Source organism: Leiobunum rupestre, chromosome 2 (genome assembly GCF_980474605.1).
Source record: "Leiobunum rupestre chromosome 2, qqLeiRupe1.1.hap1, whole genome shotgun sequence".
In the NCBI taxonomy this organism is placed as follows: domain Eukaryota; kingdom Metazoa; phylum Arthropoda; class Arachnida; order Opiliones; family Sclerosomatidae; genus Leiobunum; species Leiobunum rupestre.
The window spans coordinates 26,771,869-26,789,185 of NC_143385.1; positions in this window are offsets into that span (position 1 = coordinate 26,771,869).

A 17,317-nucleotide genomic window follows, 5' to 3' on the forward strand; every position below is an offset into this window, starting at 1 on the left:
CCCTCTTCACTTCTAGTCATTCCTCAATTTCCTCTTTATATTTTCTGGGGAGGCTCTCCCCTCTACTGGCCAACTACCCACACGAGACTAACACCACCTGCCGGCCCTGCGTCCGAATAGTGTCGCGTTTGTCCGAATACTCATTTGTCCGAACTCGAAAACCGAATTTAATGACTTTGAGTGTCATTTGTCTGAACGAGTAGTAGCATTTGTTCGAATTTCCATCGCAAAAATAGTGTTTCGTATATGCATTATGTCCGAATTTTTCCTTTTATGGGTTTGGTGTTAATTCAGAGTTGGCTTTGATTCCGTTAGGTTAAATAGGTTAGGTTAGGTGTCTGTTTTCATTGGAATATAGGTTAGATTGAAGTTTCACAATTATTCATGTTAAGATAAAATAAACGCACGTTTGGGACTATTTTTTACGGATTCGGATCATTCGGTTAAATGTGATTCTTTTGAATTTGACTAAAGCCAATGTATAACGTTAGGACAAATGACATTTCGGACATTTGACAAACTGATAGAACAGTTAAATTGCCAAAAAATTATGCAAAATAATTTTTGGACAAATGAAACCATAATTCGGCCATCTGAGCCAAATTTTTACAGTTCGGACAAATGAGTATTCGGACAAATGCTACCAAATCGTCTGTATAGATACACCAGATGGTGCCCTAATCTTTATAAATAATAATTACCAAAAAAATTGAAAAATAAAAATAACCTTAAACAATTCAAAAACGAAAAAGTTCCTGCTGCTATAAGATTTCATGCGATTAACCAGGAGGGTTTAGTCCCTGGTGATGAAGTACCAAGCACTTCAAAACTAGTAGGACGAATCATTGTAAATAACATTGGTTTTAATTTAATATACAAATTTAATGATTTTTTTATCTATCATAATCATCAATCACATATTGGACTTGAAAATCACCTAAATCTTAATTAGTTAATAATAATATTATAATAAATATATTTGGTTTGGTAACAGTAATTTATTAAATAATGGTCTTCTGCGTGGGAAATAATGGAATGTTTGTAACTTATTGTAAATAACGATTAATACTGGTAAATAGTTCAGAATGGTTGAATATTAGTAAATATTTTTTTTATTAAATCAAGATCAACGTTTAAAAACAGTTGGAAAATGCCGAAAAACGAACTTTTAAACTTCATATAGGCCTACATAACGAAAAGCAGTTTATTTTTATCTTTCAATTTCTATATTTATTATATAATACCATAAGTAACATATTAACAATAAGTATGCCAATTAAGAAAAATTATCACCGAACTGATATTCAGAGCTATTGCGCAATATAATAATAATAGTGTTTATCTATGGTGCATTCAAGGCTTATTTCTCAGCATAGAACCCCCTAGTGTTTAGCTAAATTGTAAAGTCAAGGTTTTGTTCTCAGCACAGAACCCCCTAGTGTTTTGCTATTGTGCAGTCAAGGTCAAGGTTTTGTTCTCAGCACAGAACCCCCTAGTGTTTAGATATTGTGCAGGCAAGGTTTTGTTCTCAGCACAAAAACCCCTAGTGTTTAGCTATTGTGCAGTCAAGGTTTAGTTCTCAGCCCAGAGCCCCCTAGTGTTTAGCTATTGCGCAATCAAGGTTTAGTTCTCAGCCCAGATCCCCCAAGTGTTTAGCTATTGTGTAATCAAGGTTTATTTCTTAGCACAGAGCCTTAAAGTGTTTAGCTATCGCCAAGGCTGATAACACGCTTCTCACAAGTCAGTTTAAGTGCAAGTTCAAGTCGGAGCTTAGCGAGAATGTCAGTAAAAAAACAATACCCGAAACAGGTTAGTTTAGTTTAGGTTAGGTTAGGTTAGGTTTCATGCTTTCACTTGTGAGCAAACAAATGTCGGTCGAATGGGACAGGCGGTCAAATGGGATTCGGTTGAATGGGAATCGACCCAATGGGACAAAAGCATGTGCGCGATCAAATTTAAGCATTTAACGTTTTTATTAAAACGATGAATGTTACAAGGAGTAGCAATCAAATGGGAAAACTATCTGGCAACAAGCTTTACGACTTGTAAATAACGCCAATCACCCGATCGTCCTTGTTAAACCTGTTGGCAGATATGTCATATTCGTTTATTTGCCATAAAAATGGAATTTTGTAGAGTGATCTCAAAAGTTGTAAAATGTTTGCTTACCAATCTTAATAAATATTTTTATATTCAATTATTGTTGCAATTTAGCGTACCAAAGTTTAAAATTGTATAATATTGGGAATGTTATTGGTAACTACGATGACGTTTTTCAGGGTAATCTGGGAAAATATTTTGGGATAATTTCAATTTCGTATTTGTGTTGTATTACAGTATTTTAATATATATGTATAATTTTTTAAATACTATTTTGAAACTTAATATTATACGGTATAATAAGTTTATTGTACAGGAAATACAAAGTGTATTGAATTATTGGACCCTGTGTCTTGTGCACCTTTAAAAAAATTAAGAACAAATAAGAGAGAAGATAAAATGTTAATTTATTGTATTAATTATATAATTAATTAATTATATCCAATAAGCGGAACCCATACCTCTACTCGTAACGCTTATCGCGGCAGATTTTCGTCTCGATGTGGCGGACGTTCTTTTTGACGTTACTATTTTATCTTAAAAAACAAGTACGTGAGAGGGGAGCGCGCGCAGAGGGGATTTTTTTTATCGTAGGCGGGGTCAAAGCCGTCAGAGTGATTTTACCATACGCGATACGGCAGGATAAGCATTTCAAGTAGAGGTATGTATTCCTGTATTAACTGTATATTTCATAAAAAAAAATCATACACATCATAAATCCCTATTTTTCATGTTTGAAATCCTTAAAGGGAGTATAAAGTAGGACGTTCAGTGATAGGTCAACAAATTGCCACTAGAAGCGCTGTTGATTGCAAAATTCGAGCTCGTGTACCGTTCTTGAGAGACTTCCTCTGAAATCAATGAAAGAAAATTTTACGAAACACGTCACTGTTTTGGTAAGTTATAGGACCCCTAAGAAACATTTTGGAGCTCATCCAAAATCCAGCAACAAGTTGCTTTTAATGCTCAAAATATCAATTTCTATGTTCCCTTTAATTCCAGTAAAGATTTAATGCATTTCAAATTCATTTCCCAAACGTGTTCCATAATTTTTGGGTAACTGAGCTTTGTTTAATAGGCGGTACTTATAGGTACCCTTCGCGTTGATTGGATCGTTTGTAAATTGGTCAATAACATAAATTAAAGCAATTATAAACAATAGTTTTCCACGGGATATTTAATTTAGGTTAAAGTCCACTAATAATAATATAATAATATAATTTGTCTAACTATAATACTTTGCAACGGCTCTCTGATGACGTTATCATTGGCTATTTTTAATTTTACCTTCCTGGGTCGTTAATAGATGGCACCACGCTCTCCAGTAAAGTCACGTTTTTCCAAGATTAGGATAGATTCATGGCCATCTCTAATAACAGGGGCCTTTTCATAACACAGGTGGCAATGACAGAGCCGCCACTTGCTTTAAAAGTTCAAAGCTACCTGACCTACCCCCTGACGGCGCCACTGATCGTTTCGAAAGCTTGGAAGCACTCCTTTCGTAGTATTCCAGAGTACAGACTGAGTGTTAAATAAGGATTTGAAATTAAATTACTACCACCAAAATTAACAACCACCCAATATATTAATTATATTAAATTTTTGCCTGACTAGAGCTAATAAATAATACGCACGACTAGGTATAATATATACTACAATCTTTGTGTGATCCATAAAGATTCATTTAGAATCTGTGAATTTTATGACTTTTTATAATTTTCTCCAAAAAAAGCGCAATCGTTCATCAAGCTTGTAGTATTAAACTGCGGATTTTGTCATAGAATAAACTATGATAATAAAATCACGTAGATTGCATTGTTCCGTCAGTTGAAATTACTTGGAGCTAATATTTATTTTTAAAAATCCATCTATATGACATTACCTATTGTGCAAAGATTGAACTAAATTAGGGGTGAAAACTAATGACAGTCAATGAATTATTGCGATTATTATGGCCTGAATGGTTTATCTGTTATGTTTAATTTTTTCCGATAAACCGACGACCCAGAAGCGAAACAAGTTGTTCGCAACCACAACGATGATCACCTTTGATTGGCTGCCCCTTATTTACATATTTGAAAATTTTATGGATGGCATTACCGAGAAATCGATCGTCGTTTTAAATGGATTGTCTTACTTTTTCGTGGCGTGTTTTAGTCGAAAATCCTGTCTAACACAATAGCGCAGGTTCATATCCTTGAACATTTTATAATATAAATAAATTTTTCAATTAAAAGAAATGGAAATTAAAAACTTTAAAACGCGAAAGAATAATAAATATTGTCATACCACAAAATAATATTTTAACCAACTTTGAAAAAAAGAAAATTATAAAAATCAGTACGAACCTGCCATTTTTTATATAATAACACTGTTAAAACTGTGTTGTTACTCGATTTGACAAGGTTCTTATACTTGAAAAAGCTCAAAGCTCCGCATTAGTTATTTTTTTTACATAAACTTATTATTTAACAGTAAAAAATTGACAGTAATAACGAAACCCGATAGAGAAGCTAACTCTGAAACAAGAATGGTTTAATAGTAAAAAATTGACTTTATTAATTGCTTGGACCACTTTATATATTCATAAATTGAGAATCACAGGGTTGCCACACGTCAGGGAAAACAGGGAAATCAGGGAAAAGTCAGGGAGTTTAAAAATTGACCTACAAAGTCAGGGAATTTTAAGAATATGTAAAGAGTCAGGGAATTACGTTTAACTTTAACACTTTTTTAAGTCAATTTTACTCTAGATCTATGGCAAATTCTGCTATTATTATTTAGATCCTTGAAAGATTTTTAAACGTTGAAATAACTTTTGTACTTAAATATAAGTTGATAATATTTAGTAACTTCTAAATAAATGTAAAAGTAAAAAAATAATAACTAATATTGCCCTTTAAAAAGTCAGAGAATTTGAATCTGATAATATTGTGGGAACCTTAACAGTGATTCGTGAGAAAAAGTATTTTAAAGGATTTTAAACTTCGTGTCCACGAACTATGCGCGACCGAAACGAGTCTAGGTGGCGCTGCGGTGGCACGCTCTTCCAAGGTAGATAGGATCTTGCGTCTATTATTCTCAATTTAGATAAAAATGCCTAAATCTGAATGCTATTATTAGTCTATGTGTTAACATGTAGGAAATTCAAAACAGTGTAATATACTAATATTATAAATAAATGCAAATATTAACCTTTTATAGCATCGCTTTTATCCTATGTCCTTCTAATACGCGTAATTGGTGTTTTTATTAATTAACGCGGCCTTCTTGTTTGAATGTAGCTACTACGTCACAACTTTAACTTTAGTAAAACAGGAGCGCGCGCTTCGGTCGCGAGATAACTCGAATTTTCACGGGCGCGTGCAAACCGCTCGTGCCAAAACTATTCTATTAAAGCTATAACATCGTGACGTAAGAGCAACATAAAAACAAGTTCGGCAAGCGTAGCTGAATTTATTAAAATTATTATACCGTACTCTAAAATATTCTTAAGCAACTAGCTGCCAAACGCCGTCTGCTTATACGCAAATTATCTTCTTTCCGACTGCATCCAAAAGATGGCGTATCGATAGCTTTTGGTAGCGAATACTTCACTAACAGAAGAAAGCTATCTATTTATCTATAACGAACCCCCGAAAAACATTGGTAATTGAACAAGTAGAAAAATGAGGAAAGTGTTAGTAAGTAATTGAATTTATTAGCGGTTAAGGTTTTTGAGAACCAATCGTATAAGTTAAAACGTTTTATTACCATGGTTTTAAATATTAGTTAAATAACTGGTTAAAACATGACTGATACTTGATGGTATTTTTATGAAAAACAGTTAAATTTTATTTACAATTTTACCGGAGCTTTCGGGTTCGAGACCCCTCGTCAAGCGGTATTTTGTTCTTTAGTTCAAAATACCGCTTGACGCAATGAGACCGAATTGACTTATTGTGCAGTTTTTGGGATAGTTTTAGTGTTGTAAGTCGGAAATTGACCGAGGCCTTTTTTCCGGAAAAGTTTCCGTCTTTTACCGAAAAAAATAAAAAAAAGTTTTCATTCCATGATTAGTCTACTATTTTTGCAAATTTAAATAAAGCGGCATTTTCGCCTCATTTTTTCGAATCTAAAAGTAAAACTAAACCTCTAGACTAGTTTAACTGATTAACAATGTAACACTATTAATGTTTTATAGTATGTTTACTGTTATTAGATAAAAACATTAAAAACCCTTTAAAAAGTAATTTGTTTCAATTTTGAAAAAATTTCTGGAAATTTTTCCGGGAAAATTACCAACTCTAGTTATTTTAATTCGTTATCCAAGCCAAATATTATCATTTGCAGACAGAAAAATACTTAAAAAGTAGCCTATTCGTAGAATCGTCTGCTAGCAAGCGCCACGGTTTGTTCCTACCTGCCTATCGCCATATACCCTAAACTTCCCTTACACCTGGTGAAAGAAACGATAAATTAGGTGATCCACTATAAATATGTAACTTTATCTACCCAGTATCAGAATGAAAAGAGAACGTCAAATATGATCTTCCTCGTGTATATGAAATCGAACGCGACGGAAGGTGAGATTCCGTCACAGTGAGTAAGTGGGTGATACGACTCCGGCACAATGGCGAGGCGGGAAAGCGTTCATAATAGGTGAGGAGGGAGGAAAACGGGCTTGCCAATGGCAGCGGCAGTAGGCTAATCGTGACACCCGAGAATGAAAAAGCGGGAGGAGCAGGAGGTGGATCCGGACCCCTCCCAGCATCCCCGATGACGGGGCCCGTTGGGATGAGTATGGGATTTGGGTTTCATATGGCAGCCGGAGTGAGGGAATTTGCCCATCATTCCAATGCAGCGACTCTCAGAAAGGGGTCGCCGAACGTAGTCGCTCCGGTGTCCACGATGAAGATTATTATCTCGCGTTTCTAACTTTCAAAATTTGACGAGTTATTGTAAAAGATTAAAGAAATGATTACAATTCATTGAGAAAAAGCCATTTCTGAACACTGTTTTTTTTTCCTTCTCACGCACCCGGATGCAATATCTTCGATGCCACAACATGCAAATGAAAAGGAAGAATGATAAACTTTTGTACGTATACGTAATGGTAACCAAAACGTCTTGGAGCGTGCTATCTTTGTGGCTCATTCTGTCGGCGTTTGTATTTGCCATGTCTTTTCTAAGTTTAATCGAAAACGAATGGCTAGTTCGCGTAAATACGACCAGCACCCATAATATTTCAGACTTTTCGTGGCTGTCACCGTTACATTACCATCGAAATGACTTAACGGTAGCTTTCGGCTTGTTCAACGCTTGTTACAGAAACATTAACATTCGCAAATACGTCGGATTGAATTGCGTCAATCTCGGAGATGAACAGGCGATGTCTGGCGCTTACTTGGCTGGCATCTTGTACTGTGGCGGATGCATTCTTCTCGGTGTGTCATCAGTATTTTCCGTATTACTTCTTAAACGAAGCAGTTACTACTTAAAGAGACACGATATCCTGTTCTTAGGAAGAATTCAAGTTGTGGCAAGTAAGATCATGTCTATGTCCGTTGATATATTGTGTAGCTCTGATCCATGTGCGAAGGACCAGTTACGTTAAGATGTTTCAAGGCTAGCCGGCGGTAGTCCTCAAAATATATAGAAGTTATAGGATTAAAATGTCAAAAATTTAGGATAAGTATTGGAAATTTACAAGAATCAAATTACTTGGTCTTAAATTATTGGCATACATCGATTTTTAACATAAAATAAATTACTTTGAGGCCAAAAATAACAGCTTTTTTACGGTTTAGATAAAGGCATGAACGTTAAACACTTTTAGGATAACTAAATTGACCGATTTGAACCAGTTAAAGAACGGTTAAAATATTGACCTTTACAACCAATTTTCTCAGAAGTTAAATAACTTCTGTATGTCTAAGTTTACCGATTTATATCAGCTGTTGGGATGTCATTTTTTAGATTATTCTCAGTTAGAATATAATCAATTTTATCAAAAAAAAATAGCCTTAATTATAGGAATATGATAAAACGATTCCAGAATTATATGACATAACAGAAAATGTGAGATCGATGGTAACTCAAATGTTTTATTCTCTTTGCTGTATAAATATCACTCACTTCCCAATTTATTGATGCAATTTGTGTCGGTACCCATATACCCTTTGTTTTCAGTATCCCAAATTGCCAGCTAATTCCTTCACCTTCTGCTCTTGCAGCACCTCTTATAAACGGTTTCATATCGGCTGAGGTTCCTCATTTTATTTATTTTTTAAAGGATCTCATATAAAGATTGTAGGTTTCCTTTTATAGAATTAAAGAAATTAAAAACTACTTCTACTCTTTCAGTCCACTAACATGCTGGAAACTATTTGGGTTATTCTCCCTTTAATGATGTATTGTAGTTTAAAGAAAGTATAGAGTTAACAGGATCAAAGGTTCTTACAAATAATTTAACGATTTGGAACCCCTTAATTTCGTATAAGACCCCTCTCTTAAATGGACATAAGACTCAAGGGTACTCTTAAAGGCAGAGAAGGATCAGACCTAAGTTACCCGGAGTCAAACCACAGGTAACCTTTTAAATTCAGTTCTAGCAAAAGTGTTGCTCAAATTTAGTCGCGGTCAGTCAGCCTAGTGACTCAACACTACTTGAATTCGTAAATCGACAATTGAAATTCAAGAAATAAAACCACAACAATAAAATTTTATTTTAGTGGTTTAAAGGGAGTAGAACCCTCCTTGTTTGGTAGGGTGCGCCATAGCTTCTCTCTTTTCTCGCTCATTGCGCTAGTCGAAAACGATAGTAGAAACACCCAATTCTTCTATTAGAGGAAGCGTACCCGGCCTGAAGAGGTTTTCTCACTTGGAACCTTTATTGTTTCATATTTAGTGTTTATTTTTTAAATGTACACTTAATTACCATATAAACAACAATATCCGAGCTATAAATTAATTATTTTCATTCTAGTTTGGATATTTATTCCAATATAAGTTCTTAGTAATGAGGTACGTGGTCTTACATTTACGAAAGGCGTTGTAGTAGATATGAGAAATGAAAGCACTACCAAAGCGGGGATACTTTTAGTGGGATAATTCCTCAAAAACCACTGTATTTCACAATACGTATAACACGCGGTTAGAAAAATGAGGGGAGGGAATTATGTATGGCCCCAAACTGCTGAAAACGTATTATCGGAACCTATTACCAATCCTTAATGTGATAATGTTATTTTTCCAGTAATTCTACATTCAATGTCCCTGATCGTCTACCCATTGGTGTGGTTGGCGTCTTTCTCCAGAAACGAAGACGATCGTTCCAACAATCACGAGTCCGACAAAATAGGGTGGACGTACGTCTTGGCGATGGTCACTACCATACTGGCCTGCTACTGCCCAATTTTGGCTGTAAATATAAACTATACTGATGTGTATGAAACTTACATGTGGTCAATTGTCTAGAGTTCTAATTCATCAGTGATCATCCTCAATTTTTTATTTATGAATTCTGAATTTTTGTAAAATACCAAAATAAAGATATATATATAAACCTTGTTGTTTCTTGTTAATATAATATTAAGTTGTTTGATAACATATAATTATAATTTCAGTAAATAATAAATTTTTATCGTGCTGGAATTTATCTGGAAAACATGGACTAATATTAAATATTCAAATAAATTGCCATTAAAATAATCACCGGTCGAGCCGTCACCGGTACGTGTACGACAAAATTTATATCCCTCAATTCATTATCTGATTTCTAAAAAGTCCACATATTTGACAAATTTAACAAATACCAAACTCTTAATGAAAGAACCGTAAATTTGCGTACTTTTAAATCAAAAATTAAGTCTTTATCTAGGAGCAACAAACACAAGGAGAAAGCAGCTAGCCTTTAAACACGCTAACGCAGAGTTGTGTACAAATTTTATTCGACGAACCTTTACGCTGAACGTTTTACAGGCGGAGGGGGGGAGACAATTTCCGAATTTTCCCCTTCCAACGGCAGCAGGCGCTAAAGCCTCTAACCAATGAAAACTTTTGACGGGTTGTGTTCTCCTTGTGTGGGGTGCTGTGTTTGTTGCTACTAGATATGAAAGATAAAGATGTTATTAAGGTCCTAATTTTTTTAAACCTTGCGCCGTTGCTGTCTTAATTCTTCTCAAACGTAAGTGACGTAACTTCCCTTGGGCTAATTATTATTTGTTTATTTTTCGAAATCTTATAACTGAAATGCATGTTACCTACAATTCGTTAAAGGCTATTGCCTGCTAGTACAACTTGTTTTTTCCCCCGACCTCCAAACTCAGTGAAAAATAGGTCTTTTTCAACCAAACCAAATTTTGTTTTACACTTTCGACTATGCCCTACAACTTTTCTATTGAAACATTTTGCGTGACACCTACCGGTGAAAAAATAAATTTTCCAAAACGGCACAAAATCGATCGATTTTTCTGAAATTTAGTAACCAAAGCCTTCCATACCTAACAAATAAACCCTGAAAATTTCAGAACCCTAGCATAAATACATTTTGAGAACAATGGCCTGATCGAGCAAATTCAGACACCCTGTATAGTTCTATTCGCTATATTTTGACGACTATTTTGAAATGACCATCCGTGGCAGAGATGTAGACATGTAGTGTATTTTTTCAAAGAAAAAAAGGGTGACTCACTTTTTATGAAAACTTTGTTAACAGTCTACTACCCCGGGAAGTAGGCTGCCGTAAGCACGCACCCACGAAGCAGGAAAAAAACTATTTCAGGGGCGTGATATTTTAACTATATAAGCCCTGAAATAGTTTTTTCCCTGCTTCGTGGGTACGTGCTTACAGAAGCCAACTTCCAGGGGGTAGTAGGTCAAAATTTTAAGCCCGCTAGCGCTCTTTAAACTCTTCGCAGAGAAACGCGACAAAAACCTGTATGCTTCTCAGCTCATCCCCTATAACCACCAGAAATTTCTGTACTGACTATTGAATCACCCTGTATAGAAGTTGACAAAGTAACTTTGTTAGTTATAGTAGTAGTATAGTTTCAGATGGTTATTCATATCAGCGAAAATAAATAGCTAATGTTTAATGTTTATAATTGTTATTTTTTACTTCTGATATAATAATGCATACATATTTTCTCACAAAGTAAGCGTTATTTAAAATTTTGAAAGCATTTCAATTTTTAATGGGCCTTGGCTGTATCACTCGGCGATTTCCAAAGACTAAGAGGAAGTCGCCGAGAATTATTAGTCTTTAGTCACGTAATAATTTACGTTGTCAATGGCGGAACAGACCATTATTAAAAAACTGCATTAGGTAAATAGGTAGTGTCATACTTATGTTTATTATGTTACTTACGGTTTAAGTAAACATACTAAAAATTGGTGAGCAAGAGGGGGCCCCAAATTGTAGTGCCTACGTGGGAAAAAATCCTGGCGGCGCCACTGCTTTCTTAGCCTAATTCGTCGAGATATATGTGAAATACTGTGGCGGCGTCGTTAGCATCGGCTACTTTTGATCTTGGTATATTTAAAGAAAATTTAGCCATAGTCTCTGGTGTCACGTAACCATTTAAAGTTATGATGTTAAAATTGGCATTACCGAAAAAAAATTGACAGAATGCCCCCTTCTGTAAATTCAATTTTGGTTTTTCAAATTGCGGACGACCTAATTTTTAGAGCTTCATTGTATGACAAGGAAAAACCAAATTTAGTGAGATTGTTAATGAGGTCTTGAGATTAAAATTATGTAAAAATACACGACATTTTTGCGTGAGTAAAGTTTGTATTAAAATAATTAAAAAAAGTCAATTAAAAATATTCATCGAATAGTTTCGGCAATGAATTTAGAAACATATTTTCTGCGCATATACACAACAAGGGGAGATATGATAGTGGTTTTACTAAAGTCATTTTAATATAAACTTAATACATGTACCTAATTTTTGTTCCCCTGCACAGAAAGTGGTAAACTTTTTTTGCCCAATATGTAATTCATCTAGACCCCAAAATCTTATTTCCGTGCGAAATGCTAATTTGACTAAGCGAAAAAATGATAATTTTACAAGTAACTCCACGAAATTAGTCGGAAAAAAGTAAACTTACATTTTTGTTTCGGTGATGGTTTTGGGTACGTATAGATCCACGTATAACTGTAAACCGTGACGTTTCCATAATTAAATTACCTTTAAATATAAACGACTGCACCTCTTTCCCGGTTGGGGGCGATAGTATGGAGTAGTTTCAGTTCGCCATTTTGTGGGGGATTTTTTCTCTATGGGAAAAAGCAAAGGTGACGTCGTGTCACGTGATACTAAAATCACTGTATAGGTCTCCGTTGCTACCCTATTTCCAAAACCAGGTATCTCAATAAATTCGGTTTAAGTAAAAATCCCGGTTAGTAAAACAATTAAGTTCGGGCAATGTTCATTTAAATTAAAAAAGGTTCTATCAATAAACCTTTCGGGGGCCCTCAGGGGCCTGTATCGTTCATTTATTTCTCAGCGACAGATAATAACGATAGGTCCATTAATGGGGCATAAAAACTCTCAGAAGCGTAATTCCCGCAAATTCGGGCACTAAATTTCTTGGAAACCGCTAAGGAAACAAATATAAACGATGAACGGGAATCAACGTTCCTAGAAAATATAAGCTGGAACCAGCTTTGCAAACTGTGATGTTTTCAATAATTTTCCAAAATTATTTTCAAATAACGCGCCAATTCCCGTTCTATAGCAGAAATCGGTAATTTTTCTTGGGCGGGAATTTGGGCTCTTTTGGGGTTAATCAGAATTTGGCTTGTGCGGGAATTTGGGCTCTTTTGGGGTTAATCAGAATTTGGCTTGTGCGGGAATTTGGGCTAGTTTTAAAGTTGGTTTGTGCGAGATCTAAAATATTATTCTGGCAACTCTGCCGGGGAGTCGGGGTCCAGCTCTTGTAACCCAGCACGGGCGGTGGCGCACTGGGAGATGTTAGCTCCGTCCGAATGGTCCTATCTCCACCTCCGACTTCGGTCCGGTGTGGGTTGGTAACTGGGCTTCGGCCCAGGCTAATGGAGAGGGGCCGGGCAAACTGGCCACCTCGGTGGTTTGCGTTGCCTGCTGTGGGGCTGCGGGCCTCCGTATGAGGGCACGGCGGACCCATCTCCCGGCCTTTTGGGGTTCCACCGGGATATCCGGTGCCAGCTGTGCCGGCTTATGCGGGCTGCTGTGTGCCCGCCGTTCCCCTTTAGGCGCTCTCTCCAAAGGGCTTGGCTCTCTACCTTTCTAGGTAGGGTGTCGGCTGGCGTTGCCAGAGCATCGGCTCTCATTCCCACTGCTGTGTGCGAAGTGGCGCGTTGGTCGGCTCATTGCTGCACCTTCTGCTGGGTTGAGCGGCTTGCGTCGAGGGTGCGACCATCAGTGGTAGGGTTCTGCTACCCATGCTGGTTTTGTCACCTGTCCGGGCGTGTGGACGCTGGCGCAGGGCATTTTATGATGGACCTCCGGTGGTGTGGTTTCAATCTTAACGGTACACCGGGCTATAAATCTGTTGCATGTCCAGGTCGATTCATGAGGTAAGGAATTTTCTCTTGATTGAGCCAACTTGTTTACATTATGTTTGTATTTCATTTTGTCCCAAAACATAATGACCTAGAAAACAGGTAATTTCAGGGTAAACATATTCATAAGTAAACACATATCTCAATCACCCTATTGTTTAACATAATTAACGCACTTAAAGGGGAACGGCCGAGCTTTTCCAAATATCGCCTTATTTGCATATCAAAAGATCAACAAGACGTTCAATTTACTTACACGTACCTTATTTTGTCTTGTAAAAATAGTTTTTGGCCTAAAAAGTTGAAAAGCAAAATAACGCCAAGTATTTGGGTTTGATTTTTCGCCGCCATCTTAAGGTGTTTCGCCAGCGCCAGCAGCACCTTAGTGAGCGATTTTCGAACTATCATAACTTTTAAAATCGCGCAATTTAGGCTTAGGTCTCGTATAACTGGAACGCGCCGCGCGTGCAAAACAAATTTTTCGCGTCTTAGGCATAGCGCGCTTTTATGCTGTTTTTCTGTTTTCATCAGGTGTCGCAGCCGACGCGCGTTTTCAATTTCCCGAAATTTCTTTATTTTATTAAAAATTAACCACTTAATATTTTTTATGCGGTTTTCGCCATAAATTTTAGTTTTTAACGGGCTATAGGGCTCTCTAACTGGTTGAAGCTTGACCGTTCCCCTTTAACTGTTTAACATTAACAAGCAAAGAGTAACTTTATCCCAAAAATAATTACAACGCTTTATCAATCACCCACTTCATCAGAATATTTCTATCACCATGTATAATAACTTGATATGACAACCTTAAAAGGAATATAACCTTAGGTGTTTGGTGTGGAACACCAACGTTTGCAGCTCTGGCCGCTCTTGCCTTGTACTTAAGAAATGTTTGGCGCCACTGTACAGGGAAATTTTAAAAATTGAAGGGGTCTTCCATAAAGATTGCTTTGCATGTTATATCCCCTTTAAGTAGGATTTAAAGAAATTTAAAAGTTGTCTCCCACAATTCGCTAATTTCCAATATTTTGGGGCTCCTTTTAAATGGTTTTTGGGTTAATTAGATTATTTCAAAGAAAGTCGAACCGATATATCAAGGAATTTGATTTTATATTGTTTAAGATAAGATTATTCTAAAATGCCAAGGGCGATGTCCTTTGCAGGTTTAACGCTGTCCTTGAATAATCGGAGATTGGTCGCTGTACCCTTTGAAAATTGGAATCGCTCCAGATAGCCCTCACTCCGACGCAAAAGCGGTAGCAATAAATAAAATACGCGGCACCAGAATTCCTAATATTAGATACTTATTTTAACCAAATTTAAAGTTGCTTTTATTAGAACCAAAACATGATATTGTACGTCGGTTTGGTTTTATTTAGTATTTATATGTTCATTTATTATTTGTGGAGACGATCGCTGATTAAAACCGTTTGGTGTCCGACTCTAATATTTCCAACTGGTCACTTGAGATTTATTAAAATCAACTCGCCTATTTTATCCACAAGTAAGTTAAGTTATTTCTAAAATCAAGAAAGTAATTTATTTAAGTCAATTTATATATTGAAGTCGATTATTTTATTAAAGTCAATTTATTCATTAAGTCTGTTTATTTATTAATGTAATTTTTTTTAATCTAGTTATTATATTTTTAAATAGTGATTCAAAAATTTAGTTTTATTCAGTATTTATTTATATTTATAAGCGATATTTAAAGATTATCCCTGTCTGTCAGTAGGTCCATTCCCTTAACAATCAAACAAATAGGCCGGGTTTCTCGTGGCTTCTTTTAAACGTTTTTCGACACGACTGAAACACACACTAGGTGGTTTCTTTTGGCTTATTCGTGGATTTCGGAGAAGGGTAAGAAGATTAAGGCTATGACGTCATTTTACTCCGATTCTGTGGTGGCAAATAGTTTGAGTCGTAGTAGAAACATTTTTTTTTCCAAAATGGCTGCCTGAGGCCTTTTTAGCAGATAAATTCTGGCTAGCAGACGACCAAATACAATTTACTCCTTTACACCGTCCTCCTTTTCAGAAGGAGTAAATAGTGTAGTCCTAATACTCCGGAACAAGCGAATAGTTTATGGGGCGGAGTAATTATCATCCCCGGAACAGGCGAATTAAACGTTTAAGGGAAAAAACCTTAGTAGCACAGACCTACCGTTTTAGTGATGGGGAGGTGACGGTTGTGTTGGTAGACTGCTGGTGCTGAATTATTGCTGGCATTCAACTCTTAAACATCACCTAAGTAAATAAGCCTACAAAAAACCGAAAGATTATTATTATTTATTATTATTATTAATTAATTTTATTTAAAAGGTTTTTAAAATGTAAGTTTTCTAATTACTAGAAAAATTATTTACGTATTCAAAGATCTGCTGGAACAGTGTAGGTGATGCCGACACCTTTTCAGCACATAATGAATAATGGACGCTTCAATAAAAGATACTCGGTTTTTACTCCCCTCTCCAAATTCACCTAGGAAGGAACTATTTCCGGTCGGTCGGTTAAACGGTTAGAATGGCTAGCCAAAAAGTCATATTTAATCCAATTGGAGACGCGTTTTTGCCCTCATGCGAATTTTGCGTCAGATAAGAAATGCGTCGACTAATGTTAATTTTCGATAATATATTTTAAGGTAAAATATATGATGTTACTAAAACTAAATATAAGAAGATAATATTATTATTATCATCCTCTTGTGGTATAAATAATAAAAATTATTTTAAGGCTTCTCATGGAGGCAGAGTTAATTAATTTCGTATAAAATTATCTTTCGGAAAAAGATGAAAACTAATTCCTTTAGAACTAAACGTATTACTTTTGCAGTACGGTATGCAACAAGTGTTTCCTTTTAACCAGGTAACTTTTGGCATGTTAAGGCTTAGCAAAAAACCGATTTTATGTTCGAGAAAAGTTTCCAGCTTTCTAATATTTCAACAAGCACTATATAAATAGTAACTTTTGAGTCCTGGCTGTCGGAAATATTACTTCTTGGCAATTTCTGGGAAGATGTTTTATTTAAGCGCCTATTATTAATTAAGTTTATTCGGTACGATACAGGTCCGTCTTTTAAAGGGTACACTTTTAGTCCGAGAACAGGCGAAAAGAACCCACCCTCTAAGGTCGTTACTCCTTCCTCCTCTCGCGTCAAGGGACATAGGCTACGTTCAGCGGGACTCAGCGGACTTACTGTACGCTTTTTTGAACTTCCGGTTTCTACGTCATGTTGCTCAACGAAGTCAGCGGTCGGAGGAGCAGGTTTTTCCGTTGCTCATCGGTGTCGTGACGTCATTCGACAAAGTTAAAGGAGGTTAAGTCAGCGAACTATGAAATCGTACAACAACTTTTAGATTTTTGTGACGTAGCGTTGATTAAAAGAACTCAACGATAACTCAGCGGTTTTTCTCCGTTGATAGTTGTTGAACGCAGCCATAGTCAATAGACAGATTAAGCCACCACTCTAAAGCGTGTACGGATAACTTGTAGAAGTGTAGATACTGTCGCAATTGTACAAGTTTCCCATTCACGTTGAAGTCTATTTACATAAATATTAAAAATGTTAAATCAAAATAATGAAATATGAGTTTTTCATTTCCAGGGGTACAGGAACTTTTCAATGGCTGTTGCCTCATCTTTTGTAATGATGGTCTGTTTTACGCTAGACTGTTTTTCCAAAATTATA